This window comes from Pogona vitticeps, chromosome 7 (assembly GCF_051106095.1).
Source record: "Pogona vitticeps strain Pit_001003342236 chromosome 7, PviZW2.1, whole genome shotgun sequence".
In the NCBI taxonomy this organism is placed as follows: Eukaryota; Metazoa; Chordata; class Lepidosauria; order Squamata; family Agamidae; genus Pogona; species Pogona vitticeps.
Window position 1 is genome coordinate 19,479,494 of NC_135789.1, and position 25,521 is coordinate 19,505,014.

Consider the following 25,521-nt stretch of genomic DNA (forward strand, 5'->3'; position numbering starts at 1 on the left):
CCCCCGCGTTGGGCGCCAATATGTGAGGGTTCGTTTGGTAGGGCTGATTGTTCCCCAATAAACGGACGAGACGGTGGAGGTAGATCGAAAGGTTCTGTATTTATTTCTGCGTCAACGCCAACAGGATTTCCCCCTACAAAGGGGTTCAGGGACTCTTGCAAAACATGGCTCGGTTTCAACGGGGTCCACAAACTATTTACAAACGGGTTCGTCGTCTCTGGGTTCCAGGGACCTGTTATAGGCGGCACAGATCCCAGCCCAGGGTCCACAGCTTCTTCCAAAGAAATCAACGGTAATGTCTCCTCATCTCCGCGCCAGCCATCCCAGGATGACCCATCTCCTCCTTCTGCCCCCCAGGGGCCGGGTAACCCCCCAGCTTCCTCAGTTCGGCGATATGCCATTGCTTCTTCCTCTCCAACTCCCGGGCAACGGCTTCCCTCTCCTCGCGAACCTTCCTCCTCCACTCCTTTGCCTCCGTTTCCCCCCAATATGAAGGCCAGGGTTTTAGTCCCAACTGCCGACGTTTCTCGGCCTCCTCATGAGGAACCCGGACCTGTTCCCATTTATGGGTCCAGGGATCCTCCATCCATACCCACTCCCAACCTCCTGGTATATCCCTCGGCTTCCCCCTTATATCCCCTACCCCAGCCTCAATCTCCACCCCTCGGTTTCCCGCCAGAACTCGCCCCGGTTCCCGGGTGATGCTTAACTCCTTGATGACCACCTCCAAATTGTGGGTGTCTACCCCTTTGTTCAAGGTAAGGGATCCGACACTCTCCTTCCCCCAATCCGGGGTCTCCACACCTTTCTCTTCCCGCCACGGAGGGGATGGTGGGGGAGATGTCTGGGTGTGATGGGTACTCTTCGGGAGCGACGGCACTCCTATCATTGCCTCCATCTTGGGAGCCTCACAATGCAGAGACATGATTTAAGTTACAGAAAGAGGGGCTAAGTGTGTGTCAGAGGAGGAGGAGGAGGAACAAAGGAAAAATGAGAAAGCTTTATCTACATTAATTCTTTGCCTGGAAGACAGCCAACTGACTCACGTAAGTGGACTGACTTCAGCAAAAGAATGCTGGGACACGCTAAAACGAATTTATGTTCATGATTCAGCAGGAACCAAAGTATCCTTAACCAGAAAGCTGTATAAGGCTAAGCTAGAAGAAGGTGAAAGCATGTCCCATCACTTGCAAAAGATGAAAAATCTGTTTAATGAACTTCAACAGAGAAATATGGAATTTACTGAGTTGCATAAAGCATATATTATTCTGAGTAGTCTGCCGGAAAGCTATGACGTGCTGTGGTTACTTCTTATATTATTAACAGAATTTATTATTCTGCTATAGAGCAAACCCCGTACTATATGCTCTATGGGAGGGAGCCTTCCATACAGCATATGAGAGTTTTTGGTTGCAGTGCTTGGGTACATGTACCAAAGGAAACAAGAAGAAAAGGAAAAGGAAAAGCAAAGAAAATGAGGTTTTTGGGCTATGAAAGAGGGTCAAAGGCATATCGTTTCCTGGATGGAAACAAAAATGTAGTAGTTTCCAGATCTGCAAATTTTTGTGAACATGAAAACTGGGATAAGGTGCATGCAAACTCTCAAGTGTACATTCCCTTCACAGAAAGACAGAAGAGACAGGGAAATCAGGTAGAGCCAAAAGAAGAGGCTGAAGAAAGTACCAGTCACAGCAAATCAGAAGAGGAAGATGGAGAGTGTAGTGAGACAGGAAGTGAACCTGTAGTTAAAGAAGAAAGACAAATCCCTAGAAGGTCAGAAAGGGCTAATAAGGGAATCCCTCCAGAAAGGCTTGGTGTGGGAGAAATAAGAGTGTGTCACATATACCAAGAGCCAAAGAATTTAGAGGAGGTAATGCTTCTTCCAGAGATGGAAAGAAAGAAATCGGAACAGGCCATGAAAGATGAATTGAAATCAATGGATGAACGTGAGGTGTTCACTGAAACAAGGTTGCCACCAGGGCAAAAGGTGATAGGTAGCAAGTGGGTTTACAAGAGAAAATTGCAAAATAATGGTGATTACAGATACAAAGTTAGATTGGTGGCTCAGGGGTACACACAGAAGAAAAACATGCATACAGATGGCGACAACTGACAAAACCCCTGAACATACAGAAACACATAGAAATAACTGAAAAGCTGGGTATATGTTCTGCTCAGACCTTAAATTTGGAGGGGTGTCAAGGAAAATTACAGGCCTGAGCAGAATGGAGTGTATTAATGAGAATCCATGATGATCAGGTGTGCTGAAGCTGAGTCAGGATGATTCAGCAGAGCTGATGCAATCCAGGGATGATGTAATGTGTAACCTGATTGGTTATGTATATGTATATATGTGTGATTGTACAGTTAGTTGTATCTTCTCCTGCATGAAGATCACATCTACACGTTATGCTGCCAGACTGATGTAAATACTGCTGTAAATACACTTTGCTGAAGGAAATGCTGCTGGACTGTGTGTGAGTTATTCCTGGACTGCCTGGACCACGAATTACTCTGCTAAAAATGTGATTTCCGCTATAAACGCTGAATAGAGTTCAGGCATAAATTAGATCAGAGTCCTTGTAAATCAGATTCAGCAATCAGAGTCCATATAATTCAGTCCAGCAGTCAGAGTCCTCCAAGATTCCTCTACAGCACTTTTCACCACGACACCACAGAGTATATGTGCTGGGTCTGCTTGCTTTATCCCAGGGTTAGCCAATCCTAGGTTTTCTATCTCAACTGATACAAGTCATGTATTACCCCAGCTGCATAAATTCTTACTTGGCTTACAAGTCTTAGCGTGGATCCTTACAATTACAGTGTTTTTGCTCTTTTTACAATTGCTTAGCACAAAACTGTATTAACAATTCTTCCAGGTTTATGTCAAACCTGTCAACACTTAATTTTCAACCCTTTTCTGCTGCCACCAGAGAAGTTATTCCTCACTATATCAAATATGACTCTTAAATCAGTGTGATTCAATAAAACAATGTTTATTTAAGTGTTCATAAGTAAATCATATAAGTTAATCATGGATGGTCTTATTTTATTCATTCAATCTGTTGTACTTTGGTAACATTTATATTTGTTTATGTATAATCATGTTAATCAAAGTATTTATTCATTTCCTATCTTGTTCTTTATCTCTCTGTTCTTCTCTAACACAAGACTGGTCCTAACTACCTTAACTGATATCACTAACTGAAGTCCCTAACTCTGACTCAAATCCCTAACTCATCCCTAACTCAAACTCTAACTGATCTTTAACTGTCTTCCATTCTTCTTATATTTCCTCAGTTCCACCTCTTCTGTACAACCATTGGCTCCTGAATCAGGATTCCATTGTGATGGACAGGAGTGGTTCCTGACCTGTCCGTCACATACTTTCCGCCTTGGAAAAGTTTGTATCATGGGGGTAAACTCTACAGTGATTTAACCTCATGTACAATGTATAAGAGAATTTTTTTTTCATTATACAACCCTTTAAACAGTTATACATTTTATACTTATACATTTTCTCTATTACCTCTTTTAACTTATTAATATTTTTTTCCTTTTTACTTTGCATCACATGTACAGTATCACCATTTTTATTACTTATATCTTTACATACTTAACATTTCTTATACTATACAACTTAAATCTTTTTCAATTTTATTACATGCAGTTATAACATTTCAATTTTGTACGGTTTGTATTCTATTTTATTTATTTATTTATTTATTTGTTCGATTTATATCCTGCCAATCTGGTATATTCTACCACTCTGGGCGGCTTACAGAATATAAAAAACAATTAAAAAACATAAAAACATTAGCATACAGCAATAACAAATAGTGCAGGAATAAATAAATAATAAATAGCAAAGCAAAGAAATCAGTAGTTGACAGGAAGGAAGGCCTGAATGTACATCCATGTTTTCAGTTGGCATTTGAAAGTACCCAGCGTTGGGGCCTCATGAATTTCCAGAGGAAGGTTGTTCCAAAGGTGAGGAACCACTGCTGAGAAGGCCTGGCTTTGTGTCTTTTCCCTCTGGGCCTCCCTCGGCATCAGGCTCCTCAGCCTCACCTCCTGACTCATGTGGGTGATCCGAGTAGATCTTGGTGGGAGCAGGCGCTCCGCCAAGTATCGAGGTCCTAAACCGTTTAGGGCCTTATAGGTAAGCATTAGAACTTTGAAGTCAATGCGGAAACAGATGGGCAGCCAGTGCAGTTTGGCCAGAGCAGGAGAAATATGTTGGTGTTTTCTCACTCCAGTAATGAGTCTGGCCGCTGCATTCTGCACCACCTGAAGTTTCTGCATCAGCCTCAAAGGTAGCCCCACTTAGAGCGCATTACAGTGGTCTAATCTTGAGATTACGAGCGCATGTATCAAGGTAGTGAGCACCCCAATGTCAAGGTAGGGTGCAGCCGGGCAATCCGCCAAAGGTGGAAAAAGGCGGTGCGAACTACCGACGCCACTTTGGTTTCCATGGTGAGCGTCGGGTCCAAGTGTACCCCATTCTTAGCAGCCAGGGTTACCCCCAAATGTGAGAGAGCCACCCAGGCCACCAACCCCAAGTGCACCCACCCTCAGAACTTGCGTCTTGTCTGGGTTCAGCCTCAGCCCATTTTCCTGCATCCACTGGAGTACGGCCCCCAGGCAGCACTAGAGGGACAGGACGGCATCACCTGCAGTTGGTGAAAAGGAGATGTAAAGCTGGGTGTCATCAGCATACTGATGACACGAGGCTCCACACCCCCTGATGACCCCACTCAGCGGCCTCATATAGATGTTAAACAGCACTGGGGAGATAATCGACCCCTGTGGGACCTCCACCATTGAGATTCCACGGGGCTGAGACACTCTCCCCAAGCTGTACTCTCTGGTGTCAGTCCTCCAGGAAGATACGGAGCCAGGCTAACGCCAAGCCACCAATTCCCAACTCGGAGAGCCTCCCCAGGAGGATACCGTGGTCAGCGGTAGCAAAGGCCACCGAGATGTTGAGGAGGACTGAGACACTTTGCCCCTGTCAGCCTCCCACAACAGATCATCGTACAGGGCTGACCGATGCCATCTCTGTACCGTGGCGCAGCCTGAAGCCCGACTGAAACGGATCCAGGGCATCTGTGTTGTCCAAATGGGCCTGGAGCTGATCAGCGACCACCCTCTCAACCACTTTGCTCATGAAAGGAACATTGGCAACGGGCCTATAATTTCCAATCTCGTCCGCTGCCATATTAAGTTTCTTTCTTTCTAATGGGTCTAAAGAGTGTCTCCTTGAGGGCAGATGGAAACCTGCCCTCAAGGAAAGATTCATTTATTATTGCCGTGGCCTATTCTGTTGTTTTTGGCCTGGCTGCTTTGATTAGCCAGGCTGGGCAAGGGTCAAGGGAGGAGGTGGTGGCTCGGCACCGGTCAAGCACCTTGGCCACAGAATCAGCCGTGACAGGCTGAAAGGTGTCAAAAGTTACCGGGCAAGACGGAGGGCTGGACATCTCTGCTCGACTCACTGTATTCAAATAAGGAGAGAGCTCCCGGCTGATGGCCTCCACTTTAGATTTTAAAAAGGCTGCAAACTGGTCAGGTGAGAAACTAGGGGGAGGCCTATCACCCAAACCAGTTCCGGATGGTCGCGAACTATACGGAATAATTCCGCCTGCTGATTTGACGCTTCGCTTATCTGGTTAGCAAAGAAAGATCGACATGCAGCCTTTACCTTATTCAGGTCAAGGTTAGTTGCAACCTTAACAGCTATCAAGTTATAATCCGTTGGGTTCTTCCTCCATCTACGCTTTAGCCTTCTCATACACTTCAGCGGTCGGAGGTCCTGGTTAAATCAGGGTGCTAGCCGAGCTCTACAACGGAGAGGGCATTTAGGCGTGATCGTGTCTATGGCCTTGCTGGCAGCGGTGGACCAGCTGTCAACCAGAGCCTCGACAGGAGCGCTAGCCAGGTCAGCCATAACACTTCTCATGGCATCCTGGAATCCAACAGGATCCAGTAGCCTTCGAGGGTGGACCATAACAATAGGTCCCTGCTCCCTGTGAGGGGGGAGAGCCACTGTGAGGTTACATTTTATTAGGTGGTGATCTGACCATGATAAAGGGACTGACACGAGGTCTGTCACCACCAGATCACATTCGCTCCAACTGGAGGAAAAGACCAGGTCCAGTGTGTGGCCACCCACGTGGGTGGGGCTGTTGACATGTTGGGACATGTTTGAGGAAGCCATGGTTTCCAAGAACTCAAGAGCTGACCCAGATGCCTCTGCTCCCGCATGCACGTTGAAGTCACCCAAGACCAAAAGCCTCGGGGATCCCAATAGTTCTGCGAAGATAAAGTCGGTCAACTCCGCAAGGGAAGTGGCTGGATCTTGGGAGTGCGGTAACCCAACAAAATCCCAATACCATCCCTGGCCCCAATCGACACGTGGAGTGCCTCTAGACCTGGCTTTACCACCAAGGAGCGTCTAATAACCTCCAAGTTGGTTTTATAAACAATGGCTACTCCCCCCCTCACCCCTCCAGTCTACCATGGTGTTGGACAGCATAACCGGACAGACAGACAAGGGCCAGGGGCGGACCCCCTTCCCCACTGATCCATGTCTTGGTTATGCATGCCAGGTCTGCATTCTCCTCCAGGATAAGATCGTGAATCACCTGGGGCTTGTTGGCTACAGACCTGGGGTTCAACAGTACCAGAGTTAGAGTGGAGGGCTGGCTGGGCTGGCTACCTTGATACTGAGGGTTGGTCACAGTCTCAGAACAACAGACAGCCTTCAAACATCTGTTCGTTGTTCTTCTGACACGAGTAGGGACTGCGCCAATGCCATATCTCCCTCTACCCGTGATCACTGGGATGTTAAAAGGCCCCTCGCTAGGCAAACAGGCCTTCCACTCCATATCAATGGAAAAGAAAAGAAAGTAAAGAACAGAACCCTAAATAATACCACAACTTAAAAGAAAAGTGCAGGACAAAAGAAATAGAAAAACAAATACAATATTATACAGTATTATAATTAAAATCTCAATTCAAAGAGCCCCATATATAAAATTAAATTAAGAAACACCAAGAATTTACCCCCCACATATAGTCCAGATCTGTCCTCCTCCACCTCTTAATCTTGTCCTTTTAAGTTTTACTTGTCTTGATGTTATTGGAGCTATTTTCGAAGTTGTTAAAGTTGATGTTATTAGCAGTAAAAACAGCGGAGTGATGATGTTATTCACAGGTTGCATCACATAGGTCTTACAATTGAGCATAGGGAGCATCAGGAACAGTAAAGTCCAGGCAGAAAGATATTCAGTCCCCGGCTTTTCCTTTACCCTTCCTTAAGAGGAAGTGTGGCCTCTCTGTAGATAGGTCAAGAGCAGCAGGGTTAGCAGTCCAGCTCTAGGAGGAAGGCTGCCATTAGGAACCCAACATGGCGACCGCCTAGGCCAAGATCCACAGTAGTCGGCTCGCTCTCCTCCACGGCCACACAGAAATTTTTCCCTGCTGTCCTGCCACCAGAGCCTGGGATGGTTGGCTCCACTTCACCAACAGCCAAGACTCTCGCGGCTCCCGGATCTCAAATCCGCCTCAGATCGGGCAAGCTCGGGCAAGATCATTGGGAAGAAGGGGGAGCGCCGGGCCTCCAGCCTCCAGATCTCTCAAGTCCTCTCCCCTTCAGTGGCAGTCTCTGCTCTGGGCTTGGGCTTGGTCCCAAAAAAATCTGTTCCCCCCCAGCGCTCACCCACCTCCTTCTGAGAAAAAGGCTCCTGAGCCTCCGCGCTCCGTCAAACATAGATAACAGATCTATTACATTTACATTTTCATTTATTTATTACTTGTCATCAATTTTAACACTACATTGCCTAATGCTACATAACTACTTTGCAAAACATAACTAGAACTTTTGATTACAATTTCTCTTCTAATATTGGTTATTATATATTTTTTTCTCTTCAGTCTTCTTGTACCGCTTCTCATTGGTTTCTGTTATCCGTTGGGTCTTCAAGATCATGCATCTGCAATCTTATTTTGAGTCTCTCTCTTGTTTTGGGTCTCACCATCAAAGTCTTTCAGATTTAGTGTCCCTCTTGCAATTTTGTTTGTTTTAGGTTTCACAGTTCACAACGTCCCATAAAGTTTCTTTCTTTGCAATGTCCCGTCAATTAACAATCTCCCCTTCCAGTTGCCAATTAAATGTCTCTCACCTGCTCAGTCTTTCTTGTTGTCCGCCTGGCTCTGCACGGCTCCTTGTTTGAATCTTGCCACAGCGATGATAGTGAAGTCACCCTGGAACTCTGGACCTCTCACGATGTGACTTCTGTGGACCCGACATCTCTGGACACGATGACATCTCTGGATACGATGACCTCTCTGGATACTACATCGACCTCTCTGTACTGTAGTCTGCAGCTTTTCCAAGGTCTCTACATCTGCTTAACCACTGGATCTTCTTGTCTTTTCTTTTAGCTTTTATAATTTTTAAAGGAGAGGCTATATATCTGGCCTTTCTTTTCCCATGCTGGGTATAGCCTGCTATCCTTATCATAACTTTCACTCTATGCTCTTTTATTTTTTCTATGACTAGAGTAAATTTATTTAATACTCCTTGCATTTTTCTCTTATCTACTTGCTTAATTTTAGATGCACATTTAATTTTTTCTAGTTCTAATTCTTTATTGTCCAATTTCTTAGCTAGAGTTTCTTGTTGCTTGGTTTTAGCTATGGGTGCAGACACAGAATAATCAGCATTTTCATTTAGCTGTATCTTTTCCTTAGATACTACTACTGCTGATTTCAATTTACTTCCGTCTAAAGTTTTCAGTTTCACCATCTCAGGGTAGCATGATGTTTCCTGATCCTCATGTAAGTTTTCCTCTTTTTCAGAAGTCATCACTAAGGAATTTTCTTTAGTCACAAGATCTTTGTATAGATTTTCTCAGGACTTTCAGAGAATAATAGAGTGATATTTTGAAACTCTTATCCATTTCTCTAAGCTATTATACTCCTTTATCTCCTGGTTAAAACTCCTTTCATTGGGCTTTCTAATACCTTGTGGAAAGGTTCGTTATCCCCCTCAGGCGACCCCTCCATTTCGGCGGGAAATGACAACAGGCGAGTCTTTATACATTTAACATCAGAACTTTTATTTCCTCCTACTTCCACCAGCACATCTTCAAATGCTAACAATGATTCCAACACCTGCAACTGGCCATCTCCAACAACATTTTAAACTTTGATCAGTGTCCCAGGGAGTTAATGGCGTGGCCCCCCATAAGGTTCTTTGGGCGCCAGCTGAGGGGTTGGGAGACTCCTCACTGCACAGATCGTCCCACAACATGCGTGGTGGATCCACCCTCTCTCATCTGGACCCTCAGGGAACGATGCTGTTGCGCTCTTGCTCACTGCAGTTCGGCTTCCCTTGGGGCCATGATCACATCCCATTCACGAACAGTTATTTTCTGAGGTATCCCTTGAGGATCTGGAGAGTTGGGCAATAAACCGCCCACCTTTAGATTCAGAAAGTCTCTCACCAACCCTTGAAACCGGAGTTTCTTGAATGCTCTCCGTCTTTCCTCTTTTCTTCTCCTCATAAGCCTTTACCACCCTACTAAACCACACGACCCCCTCCTCATCCTTATATTCCTACCCTCCCATCACCTCTTGCTCCTCCCCCTCCCCCTCCGCCAAACATACTTCTAACTTTCCCTCTCTCTCTTCACTTTCCTTGTTAACCCGTTGTTCTCCCTTCTGGTCACTTCCAACCTCTGCACTGTTACACGCCCCCCCCGAGGAGTGGGCCATCTACTCTTCATCACCTCATTCTTTCCCTTCATCCTGTCGCGAAAAATAATCAGCATTAGCATGACTTGAACCTTTTTTATATTTCACACAAAATGCAAATGGTTGTAGACTCAAGTACCAACGCGTAAGTCTGGGATTAGAATCTTTCATTCTATTCAACCATTGTAACAGAGCATGATCGGTGTGACAAACCCAGACCTACTGGGATCTGCCACACGTTAACTAAGCTGCCACCAACCATTCCCTATAAGAAGTCACACAGACCAGGGATGGATTTTTAAACAAATAAAAGAATAAGGTTTATTTAAATACACACAGGGAAAAATAAAACAATCAGGTGAATAAGATATAGTAACGTGGCTTAGTTTCACTCATACATACACACAGTTTGGTTCACACAGAACCCTTAACTTGAAGCACAGACCCTGAACCTATCAGTTCTGGCTAACCAACAGACACCTGAACCTATCAGGTTGGTACTCTGACACACAGTAGTACCCTGTCTGACACACAGACTCCCACACCAGCTTCTTCTTCCCAGCTGCTGCTTCTTCACATCCCAGCGTCTGCTAAACTTCACCACACACGCTCCACATATATATACAGTACAGCCCCTCCTCCTGATGTCCCACCTTCCACTCCCCATAGGATGGAACTTTCCCTCCAAACCCATGACAGACAGGTAACATCAGTGCTGTATGTAACACCTCCCCTCTTTATAAGTTGTTTTGTAGGGGGAAAGCTAAGGTGCTTTTTCCCAAAAAACAACCTGGATAAAACACACAACAACAGTTATACATACCATATCATACTTACTTATACTTACATTCTAAGTTAACCATAGCAATTAGGCATTTAAACATTTACCATATACATTACATCAATTTACCTTTATTCATACAAACCAAGTTCAAAAAACAGGTACATTTAACTTTTTGTCATCAATATATATACATAGTCCATGTTTCTTTCGCCGTCTTCATTCTTCAGGTCTTCTTGACAAGGCGTCAGCAACACAGTTCACTGACCCTCTGACCACCTTCACTTCAAAGTCATAGTCTTGCAAGTTTAAAGCCCACCTCATAAGTTTGCTATTGTGGGTTTTCATTGTCTTTAACCATTGCAGTGGTGAATGGTCAGTGCACAGAACAAAATGTCTTCCCCAGATGTAGGGCTTGGCCTTCTGGATCGCGTAGACTATGGCCAAACACTCCTTCTCCACGGTTGCCAAATGTCTCTCACCTTTTTGAAGTTTCCTACTCAGGTAGGACACTGGATGCTGGTCACCATTCTCATCCTCCTGGCACAGAACTGCTCCTACCCCGCTGTTAAACGCATCGGTGTAGACGATGAACTCCCGGTCGAAGTCTGGAGCACGCAGCACTGGATAGTTGATGAGCGCCTGCTTCAACCTCTGGAACGCCTCCTCACAGTCGCTGGTCCACGGGATGCGGTCATCAGCCTTCTTCCTCGTCAGATCGGTCAGCGGAGCCGCAATCTCGCTAAACCTCGGGATGAACTTTCTGTAGTAGCCCACCAACCCAAGAAATGATTTGACTTTTCTCTTGGTGTTGGGTCTAGGCCAATCACGAACTGCTTCTATTTTGGCCTCTAGGGGTTTTATCACTCCTCCCCCTACCATGTGACCCAAGTATTTTATTTCTGGGCTACCCAGCTGCAGTTTGTTCTCTTTGCAGAGCCTAGGCCAAAGCACTTCCTCCCCTGGGTCAAAGTGCCTCTCCCTGGCGTTCTGGTCATCCCAAGCTTTCTTTCTGACCTTTTGAGCTTGCAGGGTCTCTGCTGCTAGCTCTAGGTTTCTCTTTAGGTCATTCATTAAGGTGTCTATATATGTCACACCGTCTTGTGGGTCATCCTGGGTGATCTGCTCCCAATTTTGTTTGATCAAATCAAGGGGCCCTTTCAACCTTCTCCCAAATAAAAGTTCAAATGGACTGAACCCGGTACTGGCTTGTGGCACTGATCGATAAGCAAACAAAAGGGATTGCAGCTTCTGGTCCCAATTGTTTGGATTCTCTGCCAAGTAAGCCCTAATCATGCGCATTAGAGTCCCATTGAACTTCTCAGTTAACCCATTACTTTCAGGTTGATAGGCAGTGGTTTCCTTGTGCTTAATTCCACAGATTGGCCATAAGCATTTCATGAGCTTCGATGTGAACGATGCTCCCAAATCTGTGATTATTTCTGAGGCAAATCCCATCCTGGACATATACCCCACCAAGGCATCTGCCACTGTGTTAGTTTCAATGTTAGTCAAGGGTATGGCTTCAGGGTACCTCGTGGCATGGTCCACAATGGTGAGAATGAACCTATTCCCCCTCTTTGTGGCCTTGGGCAAAGGTCCCACAATATCCACCCCTATGCATTTGAACGGAGTGTCAATCACAGGCAAAGGGCACAACTTTGCTTTGGTCCTGTCACGGCTATTCCCCTGCCTTTGACACACATCACATTGTTTACAGAACTCCCTGATCTGCTTCCCTATGTCAGGCCAGTAAAAATTCTGTGTGATTCTCTGCTGTGTTTTGTTCACCCCTAAGTGTGCAGCAAACATGTCAGAGTGCCCCCTTTGTAAGATCATGGGGCGATACTTTTCAGGTACCACTAGCTGACTTCTGATCCCATCTCCCCCTTTTGAGATATTCCTCAGGGTCTCTCTATACAAAATCCCCTTTTCCTCTAGAAATCTCACTGGGGTTTCAGGTGTTAGCTGGGCGTCAGTCACCTGTTCAAAACACTTTTGGAGAGTGGTGTCTGCCTTTTGCTCTTGTCCAAACCTGCTGTCTGTGGTTAAGGGTTCCACCACAGCTTCTGAACTCCCCCCTGCTTCCGTCTCTGGCTCATCATTACCCCCCTGAACTGTCCCCGTGGTGGCTTGTGAACGTGTAATCACTAGCACCCTTTTCACATGTTCAGCCAGGTCATTTCCCACGAGCACGGCTGCTGGCAGAGTCGATGAAATTGCTAGCCGCCAAACTCCCCTCCAGCCTTGAAAGTTGACAGGTACCTCCGCGACTGGCAGTGAGATTACCTGCCCCTCAATCCCTGCCACCTTCATGCTCTCATTTGGGATCACATATTCCCTAGGAATAATATCTGGATGGCACAGGGTCACCTGAGAACAAGTGTCCCGCAGCCCCCGATACTGACGGTCAAGTATTCCTACGTCCACCCCTGCTGTCTCAAACAACTGAGAATCTGTTCTCACCAGCAGGCAGCGCCTGACCTCTACAAGAGGACCATTTTCCTCAGCCTGATCAGCAGATGTAGCTGTTCCAGATTGAGTAGCCATGGCAACAGGCTCCCTCAGTGACAATGAGCCTTGCTCTTTCTGGACACAGAACACAGCTTTTGGCTTGGTTCCACTCGAATCCTGAGCCACAATTCCTTTTAGCTGCTTTAATTTCTCACACTCTGAGATTAGATGGCCCTTTCCCTGACAGAAATAACATTTTCTGGTGTATTTTGATTCTCTCTCATCTTGTTTTGGTTTTCCCTCCAAAATCTGAGGTCTTGGTTTCATGTCTGAGGGCTTCCCTTCACCATGGGCCCCTCCCCCTTGCTGGCTTTTCCCTGGTCCCTGAGAGTACTTGCTGTAGGTTTCTTTAGATTTTCCTACAGATTTCTCCTCACCTAAGGGCTTTCTTATCTGGTAAATAAAATCTGCGATCTCTGCTGCTTCGCCCACAGATCTAGGTTTCCTTTCCCTCACCTGGAATTTCAGTTCCCCATGCAGGACTGAATAGAACTGTTCCAGCGCTATCAAATCTTTAAGCTGCTGAAAGGTCTCTGTCCCCTCCTGAGATAGCCATTTCTCAAGCAGCCTCACCAATTGGGCCCCCACTTGGGTAAAAGTCTGCTCTGGTTTCTTTGTGAGGGACCTGAATCTTTGCCTCAGCTGTTCCGCATTTATCCCATGTCTGGCAAACACCAGTTTTTTAAACTCTGCAAAATCTCTCATCAGTTCCTGTGGCATCTCTGAATAAACCTCAGCCAGGCTACCACTGATTAAAGATCGCATGATGGTCATCTTCTCAGTTTCCCTCACTGAGAAGTCCACAAACGCTCTTTCCACTAAGGAAAAGAACACCTCAGGACAATCTCCCTTGTGGTACACAGGGAATTTCTTCAGGTCAGCTTTAGACAATTGGCCTCCCTCAGAATCCCTATTGTTATTATTGTTCTGGTTCATCATTTCCAATTTTCTTAACTCAAACGCCATCCTTTCTTTTTCCAGAGCAATTTTCTCTCTCTCCATTCTTTCTTCCCTCTCCATTCTCTCTCTCTCTCTCTCTCTAATTCAAATTGCCGTTGTTTCTCTCTTTCCCTTTCCTCCATTTCCCTCACCCTCAGTTCATGCTGTTGGGCTATGAGTATTTTTCTGAGTTCTGGGTTTTGTTCTCCCGTGCTGTCCCCCTGCACTGAGCCAAATTCATCCTCAGAACCTTGGTCAACCTGGGGGTCTTTCACTTCACCCATTTCTGCCATTTGGCTTCGAGTCAAGGGCATACTCCCCCCCAGAACAGGCTGCTTTAAAAAGTCAAGCCTCAAAATAAAACGACCACTTTTTTTTTCTCTTTTGCCTCAGAACCAGCTTTCTATAGATTGCTGCTGTCCTTCAGCACTACTTGCAACTGTAGCGAGTTAGAGTCTACCCCCCTCTGCTAGGCCTCTCAGCAGGCAGGCTAGATCACTGCTACTACACAGTTTTGCCTCAGCTTTTTTCCCGCCAAAAACAGGCTGCCTCAGAGCACCCTAATCTAGTCTCCCCAGTTGGCACGTTCTTCCACTAGCGCACCTCCCCCTGAGGTACACCTAGAAGATTATCTACGCGCCTCAGATTGTCCCTGACTAGACCCCCCTTGCTCTGGGCACACGTGCCAAGGCTTTGCTGGACCACTGGACAACTGGACCAGTCGTATCCCACACGCTGGACACCAATCAATGTGACAAACCCAGACCTACTGGGATCTGCCACACGTTAACTAAGCTGCCACCAACCATTCCCTATAAGAAGTCACACAGACCAGGGATGGATTTTTAAACAAATAAAAGAATAAGGTTTATTTAAATACACACAGGGAAAAATAAAACAATCAGGTGAATAAGATATAGTAACGTGGCTTAGTTTCACTCATACATACACACAGTTTGGTTCACACAGAACCCTTAACTTGAAGCACAGACCCTGAACCTATCAGTTCTGGCTAACCAACAGACACCTGAACCTATCAGGTTGGTACTCTGACACACAGTAGTACCCTGTCTGACACACAGACTCCCACACCAGCTTCTTCTTCCCAGCTGCTGCTTCTTCACATCCCAGCGTCTGCTAAACTTCACCACACACGCTCCACATATATATACAGTACAGCCCCTCCTCCTGATGTCCCGCCTTCCACTCCCCATAGGATGGAACTTTCCCTCCAAACCCATGACAGACAGGTAACATCAGTGCTGTATGTAACAATCGGTTATTAAAGTAAAAGGTGCCCCCAACAAATAATATTTCAGTGTCAAAATGGTCCATTTTGCGGCTAGTGCTTCCTTTTCAATTGTGGCGTATTTTTGTTCTCGTGGGCTCAATTTTTTTTACTCAAATACATAATAAGGTATTCTGTTCCTTGTCTTTCTTGGGCCGGTACCGCCCCAACCCCCCTATCTAATGCATCTGTTTGTAAGATAAAGGGAAGAGAGAAATCAGGCGCATATCTTTTGGGTAATTCATTGAGAATTCCTTTTAACTTATCGAAGGCTTTCTGTTCTTTTTCACCCCACCTAATGTGCTTGTTCATCTTTTTCTTTGTAAGGTCAGTTAAAGGCGCAGCAATCTGCAAAATTTGGTACAAATTGCCTGTAATATCCTGCTAGCCCCCAAAATTGTTGTACTTCTTTCTTTGTTCTAGGCGTGTGCCAATCAGATATTTTATCCACTTTCTCCACCGATGGCTGTATTCCTCCTTTATTCACTACATGTCCTAAAAATCATACCTTTTCTCGGGCCATTTAGATGGATTGACTGTCAAACCTGCTCTTCTAAGCACTTCTAGCACCCTCTTTATGTGGGTTACATGTTCCTCCCAATTTCTGCTAAAAATAAGGATGTCATCAATGTAAGCCCCGGCAAACTCGCTAACTGGTTCCAGAATTTAATCCATTAATCTTTGAAAGGTGGCCCCGGCTCCATGCAAGCCAAACGGCATTTTTTTGGAATTGGAATAATCCTTTTGGCGTAACAAAGCCTGTCTTTTCCTTATCTCCAGCCCTCAATGGAATTTGCCAGTAACCTTTCGTAAGATCTAGTGAAGTTAAGTAAATAGCGCCCCCTAGCCTCTCTAATAAATCTTCAATTCGTGGCATCGGATAAGCATCAAATTTCGATACTTCATTAACTTTTCGGAAATCAATACATAACCTAACCTTCCCATCTGGTTTAGGAACCACTACAGGATAACTCCGCCACGGACTACGAGACGGCTCAATTATTCCTAACCTCAGCATCTCCTCCACCTCTTTGTTAATGACTTCTTTCAAATGGAAAGGCCAGTTTCTCCTCCCACTACGTATCACCACACCAGCTTCTGTATTGATACAGTGTTCTGCCATTTGGGTAGTGCCTGGTTTAGAGGAAAACACATATTTAAACTCTTTTCTCTACACTTCTTATTTGTTCTATTTGTAGGTTGTCCAGTCCCTCTCCCAAAGGTATCTCTTCTTGATCTTTACTATACATGGAGGATTCTGGTCCTAAGTCTTCTTCGACATTCTCTCCCCATAGTACCTCTCGGTCTCCCACTCATCTCCTTTTGCTGCCCCCTGCCCGTCGACTCTCATACCAGCTTCTGCTTGGATGGAGCATTTCTCTACAACCTTTACTTCCTCTCGCTCTACTCTAACCAATTCTGCCCCTCCTCCCAACCTCCCACCCTGGCCCCCGGTTACCCCAGAAGAAATCACTGAGCTGATTTCCTCCCTGAAACCCCGGAAAGCCCCTGGCCCAGATGGTATCCTCCCCGAATTTCTACTCAACAACCCCTCATGGTGGTCCCCCTTCCTTTCTAACCTCTTTACTCTTATCAATAATTCCGGCCTTATCCCCTCTCCCTGGCTTTCCTCAACTATCGTTCCAATTTTCAAAAAAGGTGACCCCTCCCTCCCAAACAATTACAGACCCATCAGTCTCCTATCCTTTATAGGAAAACTATACTCCAAATATCTCCTTTCGAAACTCACCTCTTGGTCCTCTGCTATTGGACTCCCCGGTAAAGAACAGATTGGCTTCCGCCCAGGCGCCTCCACCCTGGACCATACTCTCACACTCTCCTTCCTGATTAACAAATACACTAAACACTATGGTGCCAAAATGTACTCAGCCTTTATCGATCTCAAAGGCGCATTTGATTCGGTCAATAGAGACTTACTTTGGAGGAAACTTTCCAACTGGGGGATTGATCAACGCCTCCTGTTTCTAATACAGAGGTTACATTCCTCCAATACATGCCGAATCAGGATCGACCGTGCTGGCACCCTGACAGATAATATCCCTGTCACCAAGGGCGTACGCCAGGGATGTATCCTAGCCCCCCTCCTATTCAACCTCTTCTTCGCTGACCTCCCTTCCTCCCTAACTGGCACTGACTCCCCCCCTGCTCTAAACAACTCGTCTACCCCTCTTCTTATGTATGTGGATGACGCCCTTCTCCTCTCTATCACTAAATTGGGCCTCCGCAAGCTCCTCCTCTCCTTTCAACAATACTGTTCCAGCAACGACCTAACCATAAATTCAGAGAAAACCAAAATACTGGTTTTTGGCAAATCCTGGGCCCCGTCTCCCTGGAGAATTGGTAACTCCACATACCAACAGGTCCAGACCTTCAGATACTTGGGGATTCTTTTCCACTTTCGGCACTCATGGAGCCCACACCGCACCTCCGCAATCGCTTCTTCCTCTCTCTCCCTCAGTGCAATTTCCCGTTTTCACTTTCATTCTGGTAATCAGTATGTACCTGCTGCCACCAAAATTTTATACTCCAAGACAATTTCCCAGTTACTTTATGGAGTCCCAATTTGGATCGAGGCAGCAAACTCTGAAATCGATAAGGTGGCTGCCTCCTTTCTTAGGAAAATCCTCGGGATCCCTAATCTTATCAGACTTTCCACCATTACTCTAGAACTGGGTATTCACTTACCCTCTACCCTAGCCTGGACCACCACCTTCAAGTTCTGGCTCAGAACTCACCTCCTAACCCCCTCTGACTCGATCCTACAAGATTTATTAAAGGACCCCTACACTTCTACGTGGTTTCACTTCATAGAAGCCAAACTATTGTCATTATCTTTCTCTGTCGAAACTCTCGCCGACATGAACCTCAACTCAGCATATCAAATCATTAGATCTAACCTTTATGACCTTGAACATGCAACCCTATTCTCCCAATTGAACCCCACCTGCTCTCCTCTTGCTTTTGGCCTATCCCCCTCCCTTGGCCGCCTCTCCAATTATTTTAACCAATTGTCCAACCCTCAAAAAAGATGAGCTTTTATGCTCGCTAGGCTGAATATCTTCCCATCTGCAGCCCATCTTGGGAGATTCACTCGAATCCCCCGCCCCAACAGATTGTGTCACTCTTGTGCATCCGAACCCGACTCCTTGGACCACATCTTACTCCGGTGCCCATCCCACAACATCCCCCATAAGCGGCTACTAGGCCCACTCCTCTCTTCCCTCTCCCCTTTTTTCCCCGACCTTACCCCCATACTCCTGAGTGATTTCTCGCCTTTTATCACTAGTCAAGTTGCTGACTTTCTTCTAACTGTTATGAAGACCTCCCCTCCCCCCTCCCCCTACCCTAAACCCTCTGTAAATCTCTCTGAACCTAGCCTACTATAATCCCAACCTCACCCTTCCCCCCACCCGGTATTGGAATGTAACTATCTTGTGTACTCCCTGTACCCTGTAATGCCAATAAAGGTTTCTGCATGTGTATGTAGTACCTCTCATGCCATTCTTTTAATAAATTTACATGGTATATTCCTGTCTTTTTCTTCTTATATGGGGTTTTGATTTCATAATCTACTTTGCCTGTCTGATTACTTCATAAGGACCTTGCCATCTCGCGAACAACTTCGCGTTTTCTGCAGGTAGTAGCAGCAAAACTTTCTGCCCTGGCATAAAGGTTCGGGGTGATATATTTGAGTCATATCTTCTTTTTTGCCCAACTTGTACTTGTCCTAAGTTATTTTTAGCAATTTCTGCTACCTTTCTTAAATGATCTCTCATTTCAAGTACATGTTGTACTGTCAAGTGTGAGTTGTCGGTACCACTTTCCCACTTCTCTTTGATTAGGTCTAAAATTCCTCAGGGATTCCACCCATACATCATCTCAAAAGGAGAGAACCCTGTAGATGCTTGTGGTACTTCTCTGACAGCAAACATGAGTGGTGCCACTAATAAGTGCCACCGTTGAGGTTTTTCCATCACTAATTTCCGCAACATGCCCTTAAGAGTTTTGTTAAATCGTTCCACTAATCCATTCGTTTGCGGGTGATACACAGAAGTGTGGACAGGTTCTACATCTAAAAGTTTCCACATTTCTTTCAATGTAAGGCTCATTAAGGTACTGCCTTGATCTGTCAAAATTTCTTTAGGAAATCCCAGTCTGGTAAAAACCTACATCAATTCTCTTGCTATTACCTTAGCTGTCGTGGACCTTAAGGGAATAGCTTCTGGGTATCTGGTGGCATAATCGATCAGCACTAAAATATGAGTGTGTCCTCCCGCTGATTTGGTCAGTGGTCCCACTATATCAATGCCTACTCTGTCAAAGGGGTGATCTACTAAAGGCATTGGAATTAAAGGGGCCCCAGGTCCAGGTTTGGATTGTGTCATTTGGCATTCTCTGCACGTCTTGCAAAATTGTTGTATTTCTCTATTGATGTCTGGCCACCAAAATCGTTTGATTATTCATGCCTGCATTTTCTCTGTCGCCAAATGACCAGCAGTAGGTATATCGTGGGCTACCCGTAATACATCTTTCCTCCATTTCACCGGTACCACCAACTGTTTTTCTCCCTCCCGATCCACATGGTACAACAATCCTCTTTCTAATTTGAACCCACATAATAATAATAATAATAATAATAATAATAATAATAATAATAATAATAATAATAATAATAATAATAATAATAATAATAATAATAATAATAATAATTGTCATTGTAAGTATATACACAGTATACCCATACAACGAAATTCACAGACACCCAGAGACCAGACACATGCACACACATAAAATTCCCCAAACACTCCCCACCCACTAAAAAATCCCCCACTAAAAATACAAACATCTACACTGCAGGCCAAGTAACACAGTCCAACTAATTATTCACTACTGGTGGTCTTTAAGCTCATTATTAATTGCAATTATAGCGCTGGGATAAAAACTATTGAGAAAACGTGTGGTCCGAGTCTTAATTGTTCTATATCTTCTGCCAGACAGTAACAGTTCAAAAAAGTTATAAGCAGGATGGGAAGAGTCTCTCAGGATGCTGTGTGACTTCCTTAGACAGCGGGATGTGAAGATGTCATCTAGGGTTGGTAGCTGGAGCCTGATGATATTCTGGGCAATTTTAAAGGTTCTCTGTAGAGCTTTTTTGTCCGCTACAGAGCTACTCCCAAACCATGCCAGAATGCCATAGGTTAGGACACTCTCAATGGTGCTACGATAGTATGACAGAAGTAAATGCTGAGATAAATTTAACTTGCCGGGCATTCTCAGGAAATACAGCCTCTTCTGTGCCTTCTTCATTAGCATGTTGGCATTTATAGTCCATGAGAGGTCCTCTGAGATGTAAGTACCCAGAAATTTAAAACTACCAACTGTGAGCAAACACGGGTCCAAAAACACGTGTAAGCCTGGACAGAGAGCAATCAGGAGTTTGCACATGCTAAAATGGGCTGAATGAGTCCAAATTCAGCTAGCCATGATACAACACTCCTTCTCACAGGTCTGCCCACATAAGAACACCCTTGTACTCTCAGATATTATTATGAAATGGTCAAGTGGGCTATGTAGTCCTTAGACTTAACTTGCACCACTGACAGGACTCTAAGTAAGCTAGGCCGAGGCAGCACTCTCAGATGACCCTATGACAAGTGTACTGTTCAGGAAACCAATTGAGTTTTATAATCTTTATTTTATTAAAGAATAAGCATGTTACTAAGTATCAAAGCCAAATTAAACCAAAGCAAATAAACTAGCATTGTGCTGTTTAGTTACAAAGATGTAGTGAGGCAAAGAAAACATGAAAAATAGAAAAGAGTTCAAAAACCTTACAAAAACACAAAAAGCCATTAAAAAGAATAAAAACAGTTCCAGTCCAGGAAATCATTAGTAAAAACAAAATAATCCAAGTAGGTTATAAAAAGGCTATAGTCCTCAGTGATCCTGTAGAACAAGAATCCTGTACTAAAAAGAAAGATTCAGTAAAAGTCCCATTGTCCTTAGAAAAGTCAAATCCAGTAAATGTACCATAGTCCTTACAAAATTACAAGAGCATAGTCCATATGGATTATTCCAAGAAAAGAAGTCCCTAAAGAATATTCCATAGAACAGTCCATAGAAAATAGTCCATGCATAGTCCTTAGGGAAAAATCCCATAAGTCCATAGGTAATCCAGTATAGTAAAGGTTAGTCCCATGTGTCACGAATGACTGAAGGATCGGTCTGGAAAGACAATGTCCATAGGGAAAAAGTTCCTTTTTCAAGAGTAACTGGCAAGGGCTTATCGCACCTTCCCACGATGTCATCCAATCAGAGTTCGTTACTAGGCAAACAGTCCTGTTGCACCCCATGACTTCTTTCTCATATGCACCAGATGCTATTTGGGTTACTGTACTTTATCAAAGAGTCACAAGAATTCCCATCTAATCACACCGAGTCCTTTCTCGGGCTTTCAGAATAACATTCTCTCTGCTCGCCCAGAAAATAACCTGTCAGCATAGCAAAGTTACTGTATACAAAGAAACAAGATGGAACCTCTCTGGCTCATTTCTTAATTACAAAACCCATATGCCTTAAAAGATTTTAACTCAAAAACCCATCTCATCACAAGCCCCCGGAAGATTAACAAAATTCTCAAACAATTTAAGTTTTAATTTTGATAACTGAATAAGATGAGATGCCATAATTAAGTAGTAACAAAATAGAGAAAGATATTAACATGAGCATAAAGTAATACATTTCAAATATGATTCTAAAATAGCAAAACAATTGTTACATAAGAACTATTATAATTACAGTATTTACCATACATGAGAGAAAATTGTGTTAGACACTTCTACTAGTCTGAAAAACAGAAGAATAAACATGTTAGTATAATTAATCAAATACATCACTCTGCATATGCTCAGATACTCTAGTCATCCAACAGTAAAATAATGAAACCAGGGTTAACATTATAATAACTTGACAAACCAATATACTGATATGAAGTAATAATAGATAAAACACTCTAAGTATGCTCAGGAACATTGTCATACAGAATATCAAGAAAATTAAACATCAGAGCTTTATCAATTCTAGCCATTTTCTCCCCTTGCATCTGCACTAAACATTCGAGATAAACAGTGAGCAATTAAAGCCTTCTTTCCAGGTAGATGTTCAACCTCAAAATCATACTTTTGCAATCTGAAATACCACTGCATTAATCTTGGGCTTCGATGTCTCTGCTTCTCTAAGAATGTCAAAGCATTTTTGTCTGCTTGAATAACCACTTTCCGTGTACATCCATATATTCTGAAAACATGAAGAGCCCACAAAATTGAATATGCATTTCCCTCCTGAGAGTTATACTTTCTCTCTCTTTCGTTCAACTTTCTGGCCACATAAGCTAAGGGGTTTAGCAAAGTTAGCTGATTGCAAGATTGGTTCTGTTATAAGTAACATCTTTAAACACTCAAAAGACTGGTTGCATTCTCGTGTCCACTGCATTGCAACAGATCTTGCTTTCCTTATTAATTTCTTTAGAGGTGACACCAAATCTCTGTAACCATTAATGCATCCTTGGAAATGGTCAACTAATCTTAAAAATACCAATATCTGTTCTCTTTCTGTAGGAACAGGCCAATCATTAATAGCTTTCACTCTAAAATACTCAGGTAGAGAACAATTATTTCCAACCAAATATTTTAAATAGGACACCTTCCCATCAAACCAAACACAATGATCCATTTGCACTTTCAATCCTGCGCTCCTCAATCTGCAAAGTACCGTTTCTATATGTTTTACATGTAACATTGGATCAGGGCTGTGAATTACAAGGTTGTCTACATAGCCAATCACATAATATAAATCACCAAACAATTCATCAACCAATTTCTGAACTGTAACATAGGTATTTTTCATTCCAGGTGCTAGTTTTCTGAGTTGGTAAATTCCCTGAGGGCAAGTAAATGATGTATAAGGGCGATGTTCCTCTTTAATTAAAATCTGATAAAGCCCTCCTTTTATTCCAATCACAGAAATGTATTCAGCGTTTGCAACAATTTCAACTAACGTGTCAACATTGACTGTAGGAATTGTCTCAGTCTCCGTGAACTTATTTAACTGGCTAAAATCTAATTCCACTTTGAGACCATCCTGTTTGCCTTGACACACTGAAATAGTATTGAACACAGCTGTTCTACATGGTTCAATCACTCTTTGTAAAATAAGACTTTCAACAGTTCCAGACACTAAATTGCCCTTAGTCCCTTCTAGGTCCATAGGAACAGAAACAGCAGTCAAACCATCATTGACTGTAATAAAATGTTTCACCACATTAGTTTCTCCCGGTGAATTCGAGAAGACGTTTTGGTGATTAGCTAACACAGACTCCAATATCTGTCCTGGGCTAAATTGATCAATACCTTCCACGCCTTGGTCCAGAAATGCCACACCCCTGAATACCTGTATTGCTGAATTAGCTGTGCTATCAGGTTTGGTCACAAGAGGCCGCTGTTGCATCAAAGTTCCCTCGGGAGTACTCTGCATAGCCTCAAACAGTATCAGCATTCTCACCACTTCCTTGGAAAATAGGCTGTTGAAAATAAGTATGGTCCCAAACCTCTGCTTTTCTTTCTAAAGATCTTTCTGAGAAGGTTAACTGTGGTACTGGGCCAAAGTTTCCAGATATGATTTCAGTCTCTGGAGAAACATCAGTACTTTGTAATCCCAAAAAGTTAGCGCTTCCCCCTTCATTGGTTGTGTTAGAAACAGTCTCACAATCTGACAGGTTCAAATGCAGCTTTCTATCTTTAAGCAAGCTTACAGAATTAGCTCCACATTCACTTGTACTATTGAAACAATGTGAAAGTCCATGCTGCAAAACCGCTCCACTATCAACTACTATGGCACTTGGCGATGACTCTGAGAAAACCTTCACTCCTCCAGCCTTCTCAGCAGACTGCTCCGGTGCAGTGAGTAGGCCACCCCCATGGTAAATCTCATTACTCCCAAACTGCCATGAAGTACACGGGGTCCCTGCCAACCTAACAGTGTCTGATTTCACTGTTCCCTCGGGGCTACGAGAAGGGGGGTTGTTTGAGATCTGACATGCATCAAGATCTGCTGACACAAGTCCTGGCAAAGAATTGAGCTGAGTCTCTATTACATCATCCTGCTGGTATCTTACTCCCCCTTGAACTGCTGTTGCTTCTAAGCTGATGTGAGGGCTCTCAGTCACAGCAGTTGCTTTAATGTTTTGGAAAATCCCTTGCTCTCCCTCTTCTGGCAAACCCATAGTCTCATCCCGAATTATTTCAGAGCTTCTCACCTGTCCTGGGCTCTGAAAAAGAGCTGAGGGTGGTGCTGAGCTGCATTCGAATGCACTGAAGTTCTCTGGAATGCCAGCTGATCGGCGGTTCCAAAATGGCACCCCTTTCTTTTCTGGATGGATTCCTCGCTTACCGAGGTGGGGAAAATGGCCGCCCCTATGGAGGATCCTCGCTGAACGGTGAGTTTTTGCCCCATAGGAACGAATTAAACAGGGTTTAATTCGTTCCTATGGGGGTTTTCTTTCCATTTAGCGATGTTTTCGTATAGTGACATTAATCCTGGAACAGATTAACGTCGCTATGCGGGGCACCACTGTATTTCTATCTATAAAGAATCTTTTAGGGGATTCTGAAATTTCTGGTTCTTCTTTAACTGCATTACAAGTTTGTAGCAAAGTAAAATCATTTTCTTGTTCTGGTTTAAAACTCCTTTTCTGAGACTTTATTATATCTATGCCTCCTACAAATTCAGGTGATTGGCTGACACTTATAACTTCCTTAGGACCCTCACTATTACCATAAAGATTTTCTATCTTTTCTGTCTGTGAATGTGTGGTGATCACATCAGTCTTAATATAATTAATCAAATCTAAACCAATTAGACACGGTGTATGGATCTGATCTGAAATAGCTACTTTGAATTTACCAGTCCACTCTTCATACTTTATATGCACCTTAGCCATGGGTAACTTAATTAATTCTGTCCCAATTCCTTTAACTGAAATTTTCTCATTTGGAATGATGTCTTCCTGTGGAATAATATCTGTATGGCATATAGTTATCTGAGAACAAGAGTCTCTCAATGCTAGGTACTTGATGTTGTTAATATAAATATTTTCTTCAGCTGACTTCATCAATTCTCTGTTGGTTTTAATGTAATAGCAGTGAATAATATCTGCTAGAGG

The 25,521-nt window shown here is 44.0% G+C and overlaps 1 protein-coding gene and 1 long non-coding RNA gene across 2 annotated transcripts in view; one reads left to right on the forward strand and one right to left on the reverse strand.

The window, feature by feature from the left end:
- The window catches only part of LOC140702916 (uncharacterized), a 93,376-nt gene that overhangs the window by 54,593 nt on the left and 13,262 nt on the right, over positions 1 to 25,521 (forward strand). The window lies entirely within an intron of this gene.
- Positions 15,595 to 24,677, reverse strand: LOC144583993 (uncharacterized). Its single transcript, XR_013537968.1, has 2 exons — positions 18,793 to 24,677; positions 15,595 to 16,579 (listed from the first exon to the last, which is right to left on the reverse strand). It is a non-coding gene; the product is annotated as an uncharacterized LOC144583993 (long non-coding RNA).